Below are 19,038 nucleotides of genomic sequence, written 5' to 3' on the forward strand. Positions count from 1 at the left end.
CATAATTTAACACAGCCTTTTTCCAAAAAACTGTATATTTTTGAATATAAAAATAAAAAATTGCAAAAAAATATTGTGAATTTCCATTACAATTGAAAAAAAAAATCATCTTTAATAACTGAACTAAAATTTTGTAAAATCCCTGTGTTAAGTTGTAGCCCATATTCCAATAAATAATCTGTAAAATGTTCAACTTCCTACCTCAAATACTTTGTGAGGAAAGATGTAATTTATAAGCGTTACTTTAACATTGCAAGTATAGGGCGTTCCGGAGCCCCTTAAGTGGGCTGCATAAAATCAGACGAAACGGCTCAGCATACACCTTACACATGGTGGGAGACACTACTTTCTTATCATCTTTACGTGCTCATATTACACTCAGAACTGAAAAGTGTGATGTGACGCGATAGACGGTAAGACAAGTGACACTGCGCAAAGCTTAACCGGGTTTATACTATGGCTTTAATTTCGCGATATATCGGAGATTGAAAAGAAAGTAGACCTCGTGTTACATGATGAACAAGTTGTGCACTGATGTTGAAGCAGCGATGTTCAGCCACTTGTTTCTATTGATCGCCTAGATCAGGGGCGGGCAAACGCTGCACGCGGGTCATGAGCACACTGCGCTGCACGTGTGCTGCTCGCGTGCAATCGTCGAACGGGACAGTGCCGACAGCCTGCAGGTTGCGGCAGTGTAGTACCAGGCTAAGCTGCGGACGTTGAAGCGAAGCGACCACTACGTAGTGAACGTTGTATTTCAATAACCGGAAAATGTAGAATGAATCAAGGAAACGGAGAATTGGAGATTTGCTATCTTTTAAAAAGGAATGGGAGAGTCATTTATTCTCTGTGGAAAAACGTGAAAATTGGAAATGTATAATATGTGACAGTATTGTCGCTGGTGAGCTGAAGTTTAATATTGAACGCCATTATACTAAATTTCAGTATGTTGAAGTTCTTTGTGCAATAAAAGAGGAATTTCTCAAGCGATTTGGGGATATATCTTACTTATCCCAAGGTTTTGAATAGTTCTCGAGAGAATCTGGTTTCTGTAGATGATATTCATCTCAGTTTGCAAATGGAATTAATAGATCTACAGTATAAGTCTCGTCTTAGAGACAAGTTCCTTTCGGCAAGACGTGTAATAGATTTTTATCACGACTTTCCACAGCAAGAGTTTCCTCATCGTTAAGCCATGAAGATAGTCAATGTTGGGCTTGACATACTTTTGTGAAATATTTTTTTCTGTTATGAAATTTAATAAGTCTCGGTTAAGAGCAAACATCAGTAATGAAAATTTACGTAACTGTTTGCGTTTGTCTGTATGTAGAAATTTTGTTCCTGACATTAAACGTATTGAAAACTCCACCTGTGATAATTAAATAAAACTTATCGTAGGTAATAGGTACTCTTTCAAACCATGATTTCTGTCAAGCACTCCTACTAACCTTATTCCTTCATTTAATAAAGCAGGCCAGGAAACAAAACGCATTACAGAGGAAGAAGCGGAGAGACGGTATGGTGGGGAGTTGTGAGAAGCGGGTGGCCAGCTTGCCCCTGTATGCACGCAGAACACCTGTTAACTGCACACGTGCATGTGCACCGCACACGTGCAGAATTTCTGCCCGCCCCTGGCCTAGATGATCTCGAGGGGAAGAGAAGAACATGTACAACATGTTTTCAGAAATGCATAGATAGCGATCGATGACATAAAATAATTATCAGACGACAGGGACCAACGTGCGATGAAAGTTATAACGAAAGTTGTACAGGAGTATCTACAAAGCTTATATTTCAGGCAAGGAACAGAGCATATTCACCTAACTTACCTTTTTTGGAGTGTTGTAGAAGTAGACCAATGGTGCACCGAGGCAGGTATTGACCGTAAACATTATATTATGAAAACGTGAAAATGATGTAACAAAATGAAAAGACTTAAAAACACTTATTAACAAGTTTGTTTGTTTGGCCATCGTCGCAGCAACTATATAAATACTTGTTTTATAAATAAAACTGCCTTTTCCTGCTGCTAGTTACTTTATTTATCCCATACGCGATTCGCCTTCTCCTATTCTAACGCATCATCATTTTGTAAAAAAATCATTTTGTAAAAAATATCGCTAAGTGAACTGTTTAATAATCTAAAACTAACAAAACTGTGTCGTTATAGATCCCACCGATGATGCCTTAGAGCAGGAGAAGGCGAAACGCGTATGGCATAAATAAAGTAACTAGCAGCAGGAAAAGGCAGTATTATGTACAAAAAAAGTACACATATTAACGTTCTCGAAAAAGCGATCCTCCATGCAGAAGACTGATGAGCAATTATTTAAGGTTGAAGTGATACTCTGAGCCAAATAAAACAATCAGGGCTGAAAACCGTCGAAGTTATAACACAAAAACACAAAAGTACTCTCCGATGCATTTCTTACGACATGAGAAATTTTGTACAGCTGAATATTTGGTGGTTATCAATAATTTGGAATTTCTTTACCATTTGTAGTTTTCAGGTTCGAGTGGCTGACAGTGCATTGTTCTTTCGTTCGATACCTTTAAAATTGCGTTATAATACTTTGATTGCATCAACAGTCTTCTATGGTTCTAATGCTAAGTACACAGATGACATGAGCTCAGAAAAACTGCATCTTAAGAAGTACAAGCGTTTTTAGATTTTCTGAAACGACGCACTATTTAGACCTAATAATTAAGTAGGAGCGATCGAATGATTCCTTACAAACACATAAATCTCAAAGAATTGGGTCTGTTGTGTTATCTGCCAACAAATGAACAACAGGGTATGTAATGTATGTACTCACACTGACCAAGAACAGGGAAACCAAAACTGGCAGATATTGTCAAGGATACTGCTTGACATCGTCAAGTGTGTACTGCTGATTACTGCTGAAATTAACGCCTGTCGATGTTACGTTTTCTTTGAAAGCACAGTCTGGAAGTGCGACCGAGTTGCTACCGGATCGATTGCAGTAATGTGACCGGATCCTCATACGGGAACCGAGTTATGGTCTTGCGCGAAATTTTGATTCACAGGTGCTGATTTGGGCGCCGCAGTGGAAAGCAGAAGACCTAATTTTCAGACAATGATTTATTATGTCAAGATCACCCCTAATTCCCGTAACCATTCACATTACTGCTTTCGGCATATTAACTGCTGTCTTCAGATACGATAATAATCGAGAAACAGTTTTGTCACAGATTGCAAACAGTTGTTACCTGCATCTGAACATCACGGAAACTGATACAATATATGTCATTATAAAGACAAAAAATCTTGGTGCACATAGCAGAAGGAAGTCTCTTGCATGTGTTGTAAAGATGTACGCAGGTCTCATTGATATATTTTGTACCAATTTTTAATTATTCTCACTGTGCATGTACCTAGTGTTTATAGATAATGACGAATTTACTTGCCTGTTGTTGTCACATCTCAAGATGGCAATGAATAGGCTAAAATCTGTTATGTGAATGATTAAGTAACATCTGACGATCTTTAGGTAAGAATTATTGTGTGAATATTAACAGATCGCATTCTTCCATTTCACACTATAGCAGTTTTAACGTATACAATTTTTGAAGGACGTTATGGACTCCACTGACTGTAATTCTTACTAATATTTAGTTTTACAGTCAGCCTTGATGACCTTTAAAAATTTTTACTTGATTTTAAACCCTGGCCACGAAAAAAAGTTAATCATTCTGTGTTATAGTGCACTACCTGTCATAAATATCTTGGCGTGAGATAACTGGTGATGGCACAATGACTTACTACTAAACTGGGAACTTACTATTTCCGAAATAGAATATCCCATACGTCAAGCTCCAAATATCGTTCCGCGTTCAAATTGTTAATTCCCGTCGTGCGGTCGTAATCACGTCGCAATTGATTCCACCTGAGAACGAATTACAGCTCCGCCTCAGCACTGTCCTTTTGTACCTTGTGTATGTGACATTACCACCTTTTGTATTTGAGCCTATCGCCATTACGTGAGTTGACACCTCAGTGCAAATTGCTGTGTCAAGTTCAACAAAGTTTCCAGGGTAGTATGCACAGCACACTACGATGTGCACAGTGATTCTTGGATCCCAACTATTCCTTAACTTCTAGACATCAGTTTAAGGGGCTCCGGAACGCCCTATACTTGCAATGTTAAAATAACGCTTATAAATTACATCTTTCCTCACAAAGTATTTGAGGTAGGAAGTTGAACTTTTTACAGATTATTTATTTGAATATGGGCTACAACTTAACACAGGGATTTTACAAAATTTTAGTTCAGTTATTAAAGATGACTTTTTTTCAATTGTAATGAAAATTCACAACATTTTTTTGCAGTGTTTTATTTATATATTCAAAAATATACAGTTTTTTGGAAAAAGGCTGTGTTAAATTATGCACAAGGTACTGTGTGACATTTACTGAAAGTTTGAAACAAATATGTTTGGAAGATCCTTAGAAAACATGTAATTAGTATGATAAAATAAAAGTTTTGGGAATCGAGCGACAGAGATTGGATTAACTTTTTAGTGCATTCCAGGTCCATAGGATGGATTATCTTCATCCTCTGCAAACTCCTCCTCCAGCTTCCTCTTGTTCCTCCTCCTGTTCACTCTTGCTTCTATTTCTAGACTCTTTACAGCCCTGTCTACAGCCCGAAGGCGTTCCTTGTCTAAAGCAAGCATCGCTCGAACCATGTTAGAACCTATCTTCATTCCCATATTTCTAAATACCTTGCACCTTACAATGTTGCCATTATTGAAAGTCGCAACAGCACCATACACACCAAGGTGAAGTGTTTCTATTCCAACAAATACAGTCTTGGGGATTCTCGACCATATAACACTATTTACACTTTCATTGGGGTTTTGAGTTTTTCCGTGAATACACTTTTTCAACAGTTCAGGTGCTGCTAAGTCTCTGAAAATAGGTTAGCCACAACACATACTTTATCTCACATCACTAAAATGTACCTGATGAACACGGACGTTAATAATAACACCATTTGACAGCAGTTTAACAGCGCCACACGGGTCACGCCCATGTAGAACACATTTCATAAAAAAAAAAATAAATTAAAAATAGTTGTAGTCTTCGGAATTGAATAAATTATATATCTATTAAAAGGTAATAGTCTTCAGATTCAGAAAACGCAAAAAAGGAAAAATTGAACTTTTCATGATTTTGAGCCTTTCCGGAGCCCCTTAAATCAGTGGACAGATACTTGCACGTTCGACACTTGGGGAAAAGGAATTTTATGACGCAACTTGGAAAAAAGATTTGGTAGTGTGATACGACACATCCTCAGGCATCAACGAATAACTAGTTTCGCAACCGATGAACGTATACAGGGTGCGTCATAATTAATGGCGTAAACGCATACAGATGAACGTACACGATACTAGAAGCCAAAAATGGTCAGTAAATATAGGGTCGAAAATGCATACCTTAAGAGCTACGAGCAATTTTTCGTCTTCATACTCTGAAACAAATCTCTTCTACTGCAATTTCTTTGCTTTCCGTATTTTGGGAACTGGTAGTACGGACCAAAAAAAGAAAAGAAAGTCCAGTAAACATGTGCTCTAAAATGCATTCCTTAAGAGCTATGAGCAATTGTTCATGTTTGCTACTTTGAAAAACAACTCTTCTAATGATCAAGTGCTCATAGCTTTTAAGGATTTCGTTTTAGAGCACATGCTGCTGGACTTTTTTTTCTTATTTTGGTCCATATTACCAGTTCTCAAAGTATGGAAAGCAAAGAACGTGCAGTAGAATAGGTTTGTTTCACAGTATCGAAGATGAAAAATTGCTCGTAGCTCTTAAGGTACGCATTTTCAACGATATGTTTACTGAGACATTTCGCTTCTAGTACCGTGTACTTTCAACTGTATGCGTTTACGCCATTAATTATGTTACACCCTGTATGTGTGAGTTGTGGCTGCAAATATATGAACAACGTCAAGACTCGGCCAAAGTGATCAGGTTCAGCTTGATGAAAGTTGCAGCAGTTATACAGAGATAGACTAGTGTACACAACAGCATAAAACTAGTCGTCTGGCCGACAGCAGCAGCCTTAAAAGCAACAACTACTCCTCTTCTTAATTGGGGCGATTGGGTAAAATTAATAACGTAGCGGTCCTGCAGAGAATCTGAGCGTAGATAATTACAGACTATCTGCTGGAGCCAATGATGCCTCTTCCAAGTGTTAAATGGTGATTCTTTACTCGTGTAGACCAGGCTACACAGCGGTACAGTACAGACACTTTTCAACGAATCTCAGACGTCTTCGGAGGATGAAATAAGTCAAACCCTCATTTTTGCTCATGCATCCGTCAAAAAACGCTGCCACAGAATGTGCACTATGTGGTCGAAACTATCAGTACGTATTGCGGAATTGACCGCTAGCTGTCACTAGAGGCATAAAAGGAGACCGAGCGAGGTGACGCAGTGGTTAGCACACTGGACACGTAATCGGGAGGACGACGGTTCAGTCCCGCGTTCGACCATCCTGATTTAAGTTTTCCGTGATTTCCCTAAATCGCTTCAGGCAAATACCGGGATGGTACCTCTGAAAGGGCACGTCCGACTTCCTTCCCCATCCTTCCCCAATCCAATGAGACCGATGACCTCGCTGTTTGGTCTCTTCCCCAAAACAACCCAACCAACCCATAAAAGAAGTCACGGAGTACTGTTGTGCTGTTAGTAGAGAAGCAGTAGCAGCAGAGAGGGGCGTCAATGACTTCGAGCCGTGCGGGATTAGCCGAGCGGTCTGGGGCGCTGCAGTCATGGACTGTGCGGCTGGTCCCTGCGGAGGTTCGAGTCCTCCCTCGGGCATGAGTGTGTGTTTGTCCTTGGGATAATTTAGGTTAAGTAGTGTGTAAGCTTAGGGACTGATGACCTTAGCAGTTAACTCCCATACGATTTCACACACATTTGAAGATTTTCAGTGATTTCGAACGTAAACTTATGATTCAATGTCACATAAGAAATATCACTATTGGCTTCAAATGGCTCTGAGCACTATGGGACTTAACATCTATGGTCATCAGTCCCCTAGAACTTAGAACTACTTAAACCTAACTAACCTAAGGACAGCACACAACACCCAGCCATCACGAGGCAGAGAAAATCCCTGACCCCGCCGGGAATCGAACCCGGGAACCCGGGCGTGGGAAGCGAGAACGCTACCGCACGACCACGGGATGCGGGCAATATCACTATTAATGTGGCAAATCTTCTAAAGCAGTATAAGTCGACTGCTGGTGATGTGACTGAAATGAAAACACGAAAAGAGAGCAAAACCGAGAACTCGTTTACTGACGGACAGAGATAGTCGAACCCTGTGGAAGCTGTCTGCAGCTCGTGGTCTAGTGCATAGCGTTGCTGCCTCTGGATCACGGGGTCCCGGGATCGATTTCTGGCCGGGTTGGGGATTTTCTCTGCCCGGAGACTGGGTGTTTGTGTTGTCCCCATAATTTCATCATCATCATCATTCGTCAAAGTTGCTGAAATGGACTGTGTAAAGATTGGGATATTGAATAGGCGCTGATGACCGCGCAGTTGAGCTCCGTACAAACGAAACATCATCATCACTGTGGAAGCTGGTGGTGAACAATCGCACATAGTCACTGGAAGCAATCACTCGTGAGTTTCAAAGTGCTACCAGAAGTCCACCATGGCTGCAAGTAGGAAGTTAAAAAGAATGGGAACAGTGGTCCAGCATCTCCACATAAACTACACATTCGATCAGTCGAGGCTAAGCAACGCTTGAAGTGTAAAGAGCCATACCAGTAGAATGGCTCTGAGCACTATGGGACTCAACTTCTGTGGTCATCAGTCCCCTAGAACTTAGAACTACTTAAACCTAACTAACCTAAGGACATCACACACACCCATGCCCGAGGCAGGATTCGAACCTGCGACCGTAGCAGTCCCGCGGTTCCAGACTGCGCGCCTAGAACCACTAGACCACCGCGGCCGGCTACCAGTAGACATTGTATGAGTAGAGGAGAGTGATATGGTGTGATGCATCACGCTATACCACGAGGCAATACGGGGGAATGGTTGGATTTGATGAATGCCAAGAGAAACTTACATGTCATCCCGTGTAGTGCAAACAATGAAGTACGAAGAAGATGTTTCTCGTGGTCAGGGCAGGGACAACTTAATGATCGAAGGAAAACGCTGGATGCGGAAGGATATGGGCACATTTTGCAGCACTGTTTTCTGCGTACCGAAGAGAAACAGTTCGGAGATGACTGTTTGTATAAGCATGACAATGAACCCCGCCGTAAGGCTTCACATCTGCCGCAATGTTCTGTCGACAGTAAAATTCCTGAAACAGATTGGGTTGCCCAGGGTTTAGACCTGAACCCAATGGAAATAAGGAATTACAGACATGGTCAAGGAAATTCAGGTATGTATAAAAACAAAATTCTTATGAATGTAATAGAAGTGCAGGTAAGCTATGGCAAAAACGCTACATGAAAAATGTGAGGACAACGAAAATGAAGTGATTGTCGGTAGCACTGACCCAGTACATAGAAAAGTCCAAACAGCAAGGGCAGTAAAACCGAGTGAGCTATCGGAGCAGAGTTAAATTCAGAGGAGAAAGCGTGTAGGTGGCAAGGGTACAGTGAAAGCATTTGTCAGGGGAAGGACTTGTCAGATGATGTGATTGTGGAAGAAACTGGATTCTATAAGAGAGAGATACGAGATTCAGTATTACGGCCAGGATTTAAAACAGATTTAGAAGTATTAAGAACAAATAAACCAGAAAGAATAAATAACGTTCCATTGGAATGCCTAAAATCACTGGGGGAAATGACAAAAAAATGAATATTGATGTTGGTGTATAGAATTTATGACACTGGCGATATACCAACATATTTTAGGAGGAAACATCACCCAGACAAGTCCTAAGATATAAAGAGCAGGTACACAACTTGCCATTAAAACTGATACACCAAGAAGAAATGCAGATGATAAGCGGGTATTCATTGGACAAACATATTATGTTATAACTGACATGTCATTGCATTTTCACGCAATTTGGGTGCATAGATCCTGACAAATCAGTACCCAGAACAACCACCTCTGGCCGTAATAACGGCCTTGATTCGCCTGTGCATTGAGTCAAACAGAGCTAGGATGGCGTTTTCAGGTACAGCTGCCCATGCAGCTTCAATACGATACCACAGTTCATCAAGGCTACTGACTGGCATATAGTGACGAGCCAGTTGCTCGGCCGCCATTGACCAGGCGTTTTAAATTGGTGAGAGATCTGGAGAATGTGCTGGCCAGGGCAGCAGTCGAACATTTTCCTTGCCCAGAAAGGCACGTACAGGACCTACAACACGCGGTCGTGCATTATCCTGCTGAAATGTAGGATTTCGCAGGGATGGAACGAAGGGTAGAGCCACAGGTCGTAACCTCCACTGTTCAAAGTGCCGTCAGTGCGAACATGACGTGAGCGAGACGTGTAACCAATGGCACCCCATACAACACGCCGGGTAGTACGCCATAATGGCGATGACGAATACACGCTTCCAATGTGTGTTCACCGCGATGTCACCAAACACGGATGCGACCATCATGATGCTGTAAACAGAACCTGGATTGATCCGAAATAATTATGCTTTGCCATTCGTGCAGCCAGGTACGTCGTTGAGTACACCATAACAGGCGCTCCTTGTCTGTGATGCAGCGTCAAGGATAACCGCAGCCATGATCTCCGAGCTGATAGTCCATGCTGCTGCAAACGTCGTCGAACTCTTTGTGCAGATGGTTTTTGTCCATCTGTTGACTCAGGGATCGAGACGTGGATGCACGATCCGTTACAGCCATGCGGATAAGATGCCTGTCATCTCGACTGCTACTGATACGAGGCCTTTGGGATCTAGCACGGCTTTTCTATTACGCTCCTGAACCCACCGATTCCATATTCTGCTAACAGTCATTGGATCTCGACCAACGCGAGCAGCAATGTCGCGATACGATAAACTGCAATCGCGATAGTCTACAATTCGACCTTTATCAAAGTCGGACACGTGATGGTACGAATTTCTCCTCCTTACACGAGGCGTCACGACAACGTTTCACCAGGCAACGCCGGTCAGCTGCTGTTTGTGTATGAGAATTCGGTTGGAAATTCCCTCATGTCAGCACTTTGTAGGTGTCGCCACCGGAGCCAACCTTGTGTGAATGCTCTGAAAAGCTATTCATTTGCATATCACATCATATTCTTCCTGTCGGTTAAATTTCGTGTCTGTAGCACTTCATCTTCGTGGTGAAGCAATTTTAATGGCCAGTAGTGTATATATATTCCATCGGTAATAAACATAAAGGTTATACTCATACACCTTTTATATTTGTATATCATATGGCGTTTCAGAGGATATATAAAACGCACGTGAATTCTAACGCAACTCTGGGTCAACATTTCGAAGTGTTCGGTGAAGAACTTGTGGAGATTAACGATTTCGTACAATCGAATAATTCATCTATGTAAATAAGAATGTAAATATTTGTGTGTTCAAAATTTAAAACTATTTTACACAACCTTTCATTCGAATTGTGTGTGTGTGTGTGTGTGTGTGTGTGTGTGTGTGATATTAAAGGGAAACATAATTCCCAAAAATCTCGTAAAGTTCTTGAGCGATTTATCTTATGTTATTACACAGTACTCTAATGAACATTCGGACGGACATAGCTATAGACCTTTAATAATAACTAAACTCCACCCTAACAGGCCATGAAGGCCCAGCGGTACCGACCGGTCGCCGTGTCATCCTCAAGCCCACAGGCGTCACTGGTTGCGGATACTGAGAGGAAAGTGATCAGCACACCGATCTCCCGGCCGTATTTCAGTTTACGAGCCCGGAGCTGCTGCTTCTCAGTCAAGTAGCTCCTCAGTTAGCCTCACGAGGGCTGAGGGCTCGGGAGATCGGACGGTCACCGATCCAAGTGATAGCCCACCCTGCCCAGACAGCGCTTAACTTCGGTGATCTGACGGGAAGCGATGTTGGCACAGCGGCAAGGCCGTTGGCATATGCCTTTAATGTATATAAAATATTATAGAGAAACATTGTTACCAAACACGGAAGTTATATTTATGTCTTACCGGCCTATAAATACAGAATGTAAATGTGCAGTAATAAAACAGGGCTTTAGGTCAGAGAGAGGGAGGAAGAGGAGATGAACAGAGGGGTGGAAGGAAATGGAGATATAAAGGAAGTCATGCATGGAAAGAGGGGGCAGGAGAAGATGGTATGGTAGGGGAGGAAAAGATAGATATACAAGTTGAGAGGAGGTGATGGACATAGAGACGAGAAGGTGGAGATGGAGAGAGGCGAGGGAGTATAAAGTGAGAAGAGGTTGTGGGAAAGAGGTGATGGCAGAAGTGGATAGGGAGAGGCAGGAGGACATAGATGGGGGACGAGAGGATGGAAAGAGAGAGCGGGCTGAACACTATTATTCTCACATTGCCAGTGAAACTTTGAGATCACCCAATGTACACAGAAGGAGGTCTGAGAAAGCAACAAAACATACTAGAACTATGTTACATTGCTTATCGTTAATTTCCGGTTGTGGAGTGGATGTCAGCAAAAAGAAGCCATCCTGCAAATAATATGAGCAGGCACCATAATATTCAAGTAAAACATAATGAGTGAATTACATCCAGAGTACTATAACTAAAATCAAAACACTGTCCTTTTCCAGAAGCCCAATGAAGCTGTATTTATTGTAAAATGCATAACACGTCCGGAAAATAAACATCCACAACTATACTAACAAGCCACCTTGCGGTGTGTAGCGGAGAGTACTTCTGCTACCAACATTGGTTCTCATAAACGTCCTTTGCCTTGTAAACGAATATTTATACATCTTTTATTTGCTAATCGTCCATTGGCATAGACTTTAATTGGCGGAAGCAATATTCTCAGTATGAGTTAGAGGAGAAGTTCTTTTTTTAGTGATAAGCTTGATGTTTCCTAAGGAGATATGCGTACACCTGTCAGGTATTAAATCGAAATCAAAGAATCCATTTCAGATCAAGTGGAGCTGATAGATCAATAAACAGACTAGAGAGAAATTAAGAGATATACACGTCTTGCCATCGTCCTAATAGTATTCAAGAAGTTTAAGAGCCAATGAGGTAATTGGAGAAACAGAACATGCTATGGTTGAACAAGGAAAACGGAATTAAAAACTCCATTGAGAAATCACATAGTAAATTCTGCGCTAAACGTCAGTCTATACAACATTATGACAACGACAAAAGGCGTTAGGGAACTGAGTAAAGTAAATAAACCCGGTACAGCCACTCAAGCTAAATATCTTCTACACCACGAAGAGGCAAACAGCTGACTAATGGAACATGGAGGACAAAAACTCGACAACAGACGAACAGAAGCATTTCAGGTATGTTGAAAATATTCGGGATGTCTTTACTTGTGGTGTATTCAAGGGATCTGAAATCTCCTCCACCCCCGCCTCCTTTTCCGTTCCACATACCCTTCTAAGACTATTTTTATAAGCCCCTCCATATTTCTTAATACACATCCTATTCTATTTATTTTCCTTCTTGTAATTACATTCATTAGGTTCTAGGCAGCCAAATCCATACATCCTGTATAATTCTCTAGATGGCAGGACATACAGCAACATGAAGACCATATTCACAGCACGTGTAGCTACTGCACTGGTGTTGATTCTGTGGCTTAATTGTTCGGTCTCTGGAAAACATGTTTGCTACCTGTCTGCCATACAAGGCTGAATACTACTGATGATGACACCAAGGAAAAGCTAGATTTTTGCGCTGCTTTGTATAATTTTTTATGATGACTAAAGATGTAAATTTCGTCATCATTCCTGACACGTAATTTGTCCCATGCTACTAATAAGGCTCCCAATTCACGCGAAAACCGGTACCGAAAACACTTATCTCTAGAATATTGCATCACATAGCTCACAAATTTTAGAAAAACTACTACTTGTTGTCTCTCTTTTTTGTCACTCAGCGTCGTAAATAACATCCACTATTGGGTTGGGAGCTCACACAAAGAAGAAGGATGAGTTGATAACAAATTTAATGCATTTAGACGGTTAATGGATTCTTGTTGCTACTATGTTCACATAAATACGTTACTTCTCACAAATGTAGATCCAAACTTCCACTTTCTTCTAACTTGATCACTTAAGCACTGATTACCCTCCGCAGTCACTTTGCCCAAATTGTTGGGAGCACTCGACTCATTGAATGTGGGAAGAATTAAGGATGCTTGCAGGTTGTTATATAAATTCTGAAGAACTGCATTTTAGCCATCAGCTGTAGGATTTCTTCTTCATTATTAGCTGGTTTTGGTCGTATCGACCGTTATCACGGAAGGAATAAGTAGTACATCAGAAGGAAAAGAAACTGATCATTCCTTGAGATGAACTGAAAGTCCTCATTGTTACGTTCACAAATCCACACGCAATACACCATTATTCTAAACAGCAGAACCAGCCTCATAGTAACTCACAATCTATTATGGAAATCTGGCGTTTTTTCCTTGATAAATTAGTATTTTTGTCTGCTCTGTATCCTCATTAATGTGTTGTTAAATTATAAACATAATTAAAGAAATTGAAGAGTGGTTATGCGAACATGCTTCCTAAATGCTAAATGCTTCGTACTCATCTCCTTAAATATCTGTCACAGAAAGAGAAAAAATGGTTTTTTTATCACACGTTATTAAGACTTTTATATTCTTATAAAAAACTCCATCTGCACGGCCGAGAATGTGGTATGTATATCCGAACTTCTTTTAAGTGTGAGAAGTGGCACTGATCAGCTGCCTCACTAACAGCAATCAGTTCTCTGTACTTCAGTTATATGGTCAAGACAGTAGATTAAGATAAGGAGGAATGGTGAAATACAACATGTGTGAGTGCATGTGTGTATGTGTTTCTGTGTGTGCATGTGTGTGTGTGTGTGTGTGTGTGTGTGTGTGTGTGTGTGTGTGTGCGCGCGCGTTTCACAATATTTTATATTTATTTGTGCAACTTGCGCCGAAATCTGACGTTTAAAAAAGGAGGTATTTAAATTTTAGTTGAGTGCTGACATCATAATTCGCTGGAGCGCGCAATGCCCAATTGCGGCCACTGTTGCACGGTGGGCAGCTGACGGCCATACAATATGGAAGCCATCCAGAAGGGAAATAGGGAAGATGGCGTCGGAAAGCCTCTCGAGTTTTGACCGAATTATACGACGGTGGAACAACCAAAAGTTGGACGCAGTTTGCAGCGACAGACACTCATTAATAAGTATTTGGACTCGTCAGAATCCCTGAAGCCAGGAGGAGAATAAATTATCCATCCAGAAAAATCTGTTTCTAAATAGAGTAAACGTCAAATTATTTTAAGCAGGGATACGAAAATGTTCACCTGAAGAACCAATATAGGACAAGATATTATCAACAGTGTAAATATTATAGAAGGGATTTGTATGACATCACAGTTGATAGTGAAACGTCCCCTTAGAAAAATTTATACAAGACTGTGCTTAAACTGACACACAATATTTTTAGCGCAACGCAATCTGACTACCAAAGATCCCTGCAAAAGAATGGCTCTGAGTAACATTAAACTATACCTTTCAGAAATCACTTACCTCACAAAAATCTTCATTACTCGAACTACTGCAAGCCCACAACGCATTACGTGCAGGTGGTCACTTAACTTTCTTACGGAAATATTTACGACACCAGTTTCCGCTACAGTGACAGTCTCATATGAAAATTTCACAGGTCGAAAATTTACGTTACAAATGTGTAGAAACAAAATCCTATGAATATAACAGTGTCCAAAAAATTTTCGCCGGCATTGTGATACATTCACACATTTACACACATTTCATAACTCTTAAATTACGATTCTTGGTTTCCAGCATCCTTTTTCACAAACCAGAGTCCCTAACCACTACTCATTATTCCTTACCTTATTACACATATACCTATTCATCGACACGTCAATCTTGCGTCGACACTTCAATATTTCATCATAATAAAGATGTAGCATAATCAGATAATTCATATAGCATCAGCTTATTGATCAAAAACATACCTCAACAGCATAATAAACATCGTCGTCGTAATAATAACATCAAAACACCTCAGTCAAATCTCAAAATCGTCGTAGCTTTCTGCAATAATTTCAAAACCTAAAGAAAATTCTCTGCTCATTTCAATAGTGTCATCTACCTCAAACGCACTTTAAAAATCATAGTCCCATACCAAATACATCATTCAAAGCTCTCATAGTATCACAGTGGTTCCGAAAAATATGAGCATTTCACAAAGTACAGACAAAATACAATTTCATAAGTGTGAAGTTATCCAACTGTGTAATTACGTAAACATCTGTCACTGATGTAGTAAAAAAAATGTTTATCCCTCAGTTAAATGATCAGATAGCTGTGTGATTTATGTGTTAGAGAAATATGGTACCGATGTGTAAATTTGTATAAGCAAATACCATATTAGCTAGGGCTCCTTGTGCTTGCCAAACACATGGTACACAAAGTAGGCGTGTACCCCCCTGAGGATTAATGTAATTGTAGCCTCAGGTGTTGCAGATTACAGCAATGGAATGAAATGTATCACGGAAAACTTTCTTTGTAATTCAAAAATCTTTAAAAATAAATGTTTTAAGTACAAAATTAATCACTCAAATACGTGTACTGTAGCGCTAAACTGTGCGTCATGTTGTAAGATAATGTCTGTGGAAGTCTCGTAGTTATCGTCCTCCGAAAGATAAGTTCTGCAGAAGTCATATGAAACGTCCCCTTTGAAAAATTATACAAGACTATGCTTAAACTGACACAGAATATTTTTAGCGCAACGCAATCTGACTATCAAAGATCCCTGCAAAAGAATGGCCCTGAGTAACATTAAACTATACCTTTCAGAAATCACTTACCTCACAAAAATCTTCATTACTCGAACTACTGCAATACAGCGAGCGCCACTACTTCCAGCTAAATAAAAGATTCAAACTACGGAAGGCACTAACTACTGATAGGCGTAGTTAGCAAATGAAAGATATTAATAGAGAACAAACAATGTATTTACTTTAATAGTCATAATATATATAGCAGTTCATGACAAATTACAAAACTCCGCCATCTCTCTCCCCACATCCACCACTGCTGGCGGCTCACCTCCAACTGCGCAACGCTACGCGCTGTTCACATCCAGCTGCCGCTGCCAAACACTACAATGGCAGACAACAATGCAAACTAGCCAGAGACTGCACACAGCACAGCCAGTGATTTTCGTACAGAGCGTTACGTAACGTTGCCAATAAGAAAACATAAACAGCCTACTTACAATAGAAACGATACTAATAGTGGTAACAGGCCATGACGGGTGTTGAATGAACTGTATCTAATGGCAGTTCCACATCCGTGGAGCTATAATCTTTGCAGTTGTTCATATTGTGTTGACAAAGCCTGATTACCAACAGTCGCTTTCAGTGACTTAAAGTCTTGTTGTGAAGCTATAATTGCGATTTTGACAATACCTGGAGTCTTACATACTGGTAGTGTAAATGAACACTGATAATATCGCATCGTTACGTCATCTCTTCCTTTGCAAACGGTAAATCGGACAATACTTATTTCGTGACTGTTAACGTTCTCAGGTTGTATTAGATCATCGCTCATGACTCTGACGGTCATTGTTCAATGGAACAACACTCTCATTCTCTTCAATGGAATAACAGAAGAAATAGAGAATCTACCCAAAGGACTTAATAAAATACACAATAAAATTCAATCCACAGTAGAACATGAAATACCAGAAGGCATTAACTATCATGTTCTAATAATCTGAAATAAAAATCAAAAGCATAAATTTCAAATTACCAGAAAGCCAACAACCACCAGTGTTACCATATACAAATCCTCTTGCCATCCAGACCAACATAAAAAAGCATTCTTCAGAACAATGGTTAATCGCATGGTTCAGACCCCAATGGACACAAGTGATAGACAAAAAGAAACAGAAATTACTAAATCAATTGCCTCCACCAATGGGTACAACCCTGCAATAATAGATAAGCTAATCCATACAGCAAAATGGCATCAACCAACTGCTGAACAACCACCCACAAACAAGAAGACCACATTTATAAGCCTGCCTTTCCTAGGGAAGATCTCTCACCAAATTGCCGACCTCTTCAAGACTTACAACATAAAAATAAGTTTCTTCACCAACAACAAAATACAAAATAAAATCATACACAGCACCAAAACCACTATACAACAGTATCGAAAGTCAGGTGTGTAGTAGCTCATCGGCAACTCATGTCCAAGCTTCTACATTGGACAAACTGGTAGAAGCTCCACAACAAGATTTAAAGAACACATAGATTCACTTCGTCTTAACAACCTCAGTAAGTCCAGCTTTGCCTGACATCTTCCTCAACACAACCGTTCTGCAAACAACTTAGAACAGAATCTCCAAATTCTTCATTTTGCCAACAAGGCAAAATACTTGACCTTCTTGAAGAAATTGAAATATTTATCTACACAAATACTGCACATGAATACCTACTCAATGATCAAATTGAACTGAGATACAAATTTTTCCTTCAGAACTCTGAAGATCTACTCCCTCTCCTTACAGCCTAAATATACTGTTGTCAATGTAATGTCCTACCACTGAATAAAACCTCTACTATATTTCTAAACGTCAAAGCTCTCTACTGCTAACGTAAATCAGTAATTTTATACATATTACTTCTAGGTGGAGCAAACAGAAGCTGCCTCTACGAATATTCCAGATCACTTTAATGTAAGTATGAAAATAAGTCACATATAAAGAACTTTTGTTCATTTTTTTTAAATATAAAATGTACAGCCATATAAACAGCTTTAGTCAATTACAATCATTATAACTTTTATACATATACCTTGAGCTAAAATAAACAGAATGTACTCTTGGTAATACCCCAGATCATGTTAACATAACAACAGAAACAAGTCAACAGTTCATCTGAAAGTGTGTTATTAATTTAAAGGTCCTAGTCATATGGACAGCTGCATCTCACTACAGATTCAATAACTCTGCATCATTGATTCCTGGGTATTCATGTTAATGCCAATCATGATAAAAAAACTCTCATAAACCGCCTGTTTATACGTAATATACAAATAGAAATAAGCTATCAGATCACCTGAAGTTTGATCTTTTAGTAATTTATTTATTTACTTTATTTTGTGCTCTCATGCTATCGCCACTCTGATTAAAATATTTCCCCTTATATAGACTTTAATACATCTAAAGAAGAACAAATTAGATCTCTGTGCAAAGTAGGCCTATGCCATATCTTTCTGTCAAGCTCTTTGTTACAAGCAATAGTTGTAAAGCGCAAGGTGGATGCTGGAAAAGTCTCTCTGTCAGAGCGTAAATTAATATAGTTTGTGATATAACAACTGGACATCAAAATGGAGGCAGACAGGTGGACACTAACCGAAAAAAGCCGGCTATACTGTCGCAGTAAGTAAAAAATTTAAATTTACAGTCATATCGACAGATAAGCTTTAGTCGTGGCGATACATTACTTGTGTGTTCCATCTTTCTGTCATAGAGCCAGCACCCAACATTATGCTAACAATAACGATGTAACTTCCTCAAAACCATCTGAAGATGAACCTGAAAATGTTTGTAAACCGGTTCCTGGAATAAAACATAATTATTCAAAAAAGTGACTGGTTACAGTTTTGTGTAATTATTTACATTTAATATACAGTCACGGTTGTAAAATGTCCATAGTGGATAAGCATAAACTATACCACTTTTCACCGGAACCTTGTCCAAATATATTACACAAATTCTTTGATTTACAAAGTCACCAATAACACAACCCCAAAAAGAAAACAAGATACCTGCTAAACAATTCAAAAATTTGCTGGTAGATTTTTAAGGAAGCCCATAATTTCAAGTATTTGTCATACAAGGAATTAAGTGCAGGAAATA

This window comes from Schistocerca cancellata, chromosome 1 (genome assembly GCF_023864275.1).
Source record: "Schistocerca cancellata isolate TAMUIC-IGC-003103 chromosome 1, iqSchCanc2.1, whole genome shotgun sequence".
Lineage (NCBI taxonomy): Eukaryota > Metazoa > Arthropoda > Insecta > Orthoptera > Acrididae > Schistocerca > Schistocerca cancellata.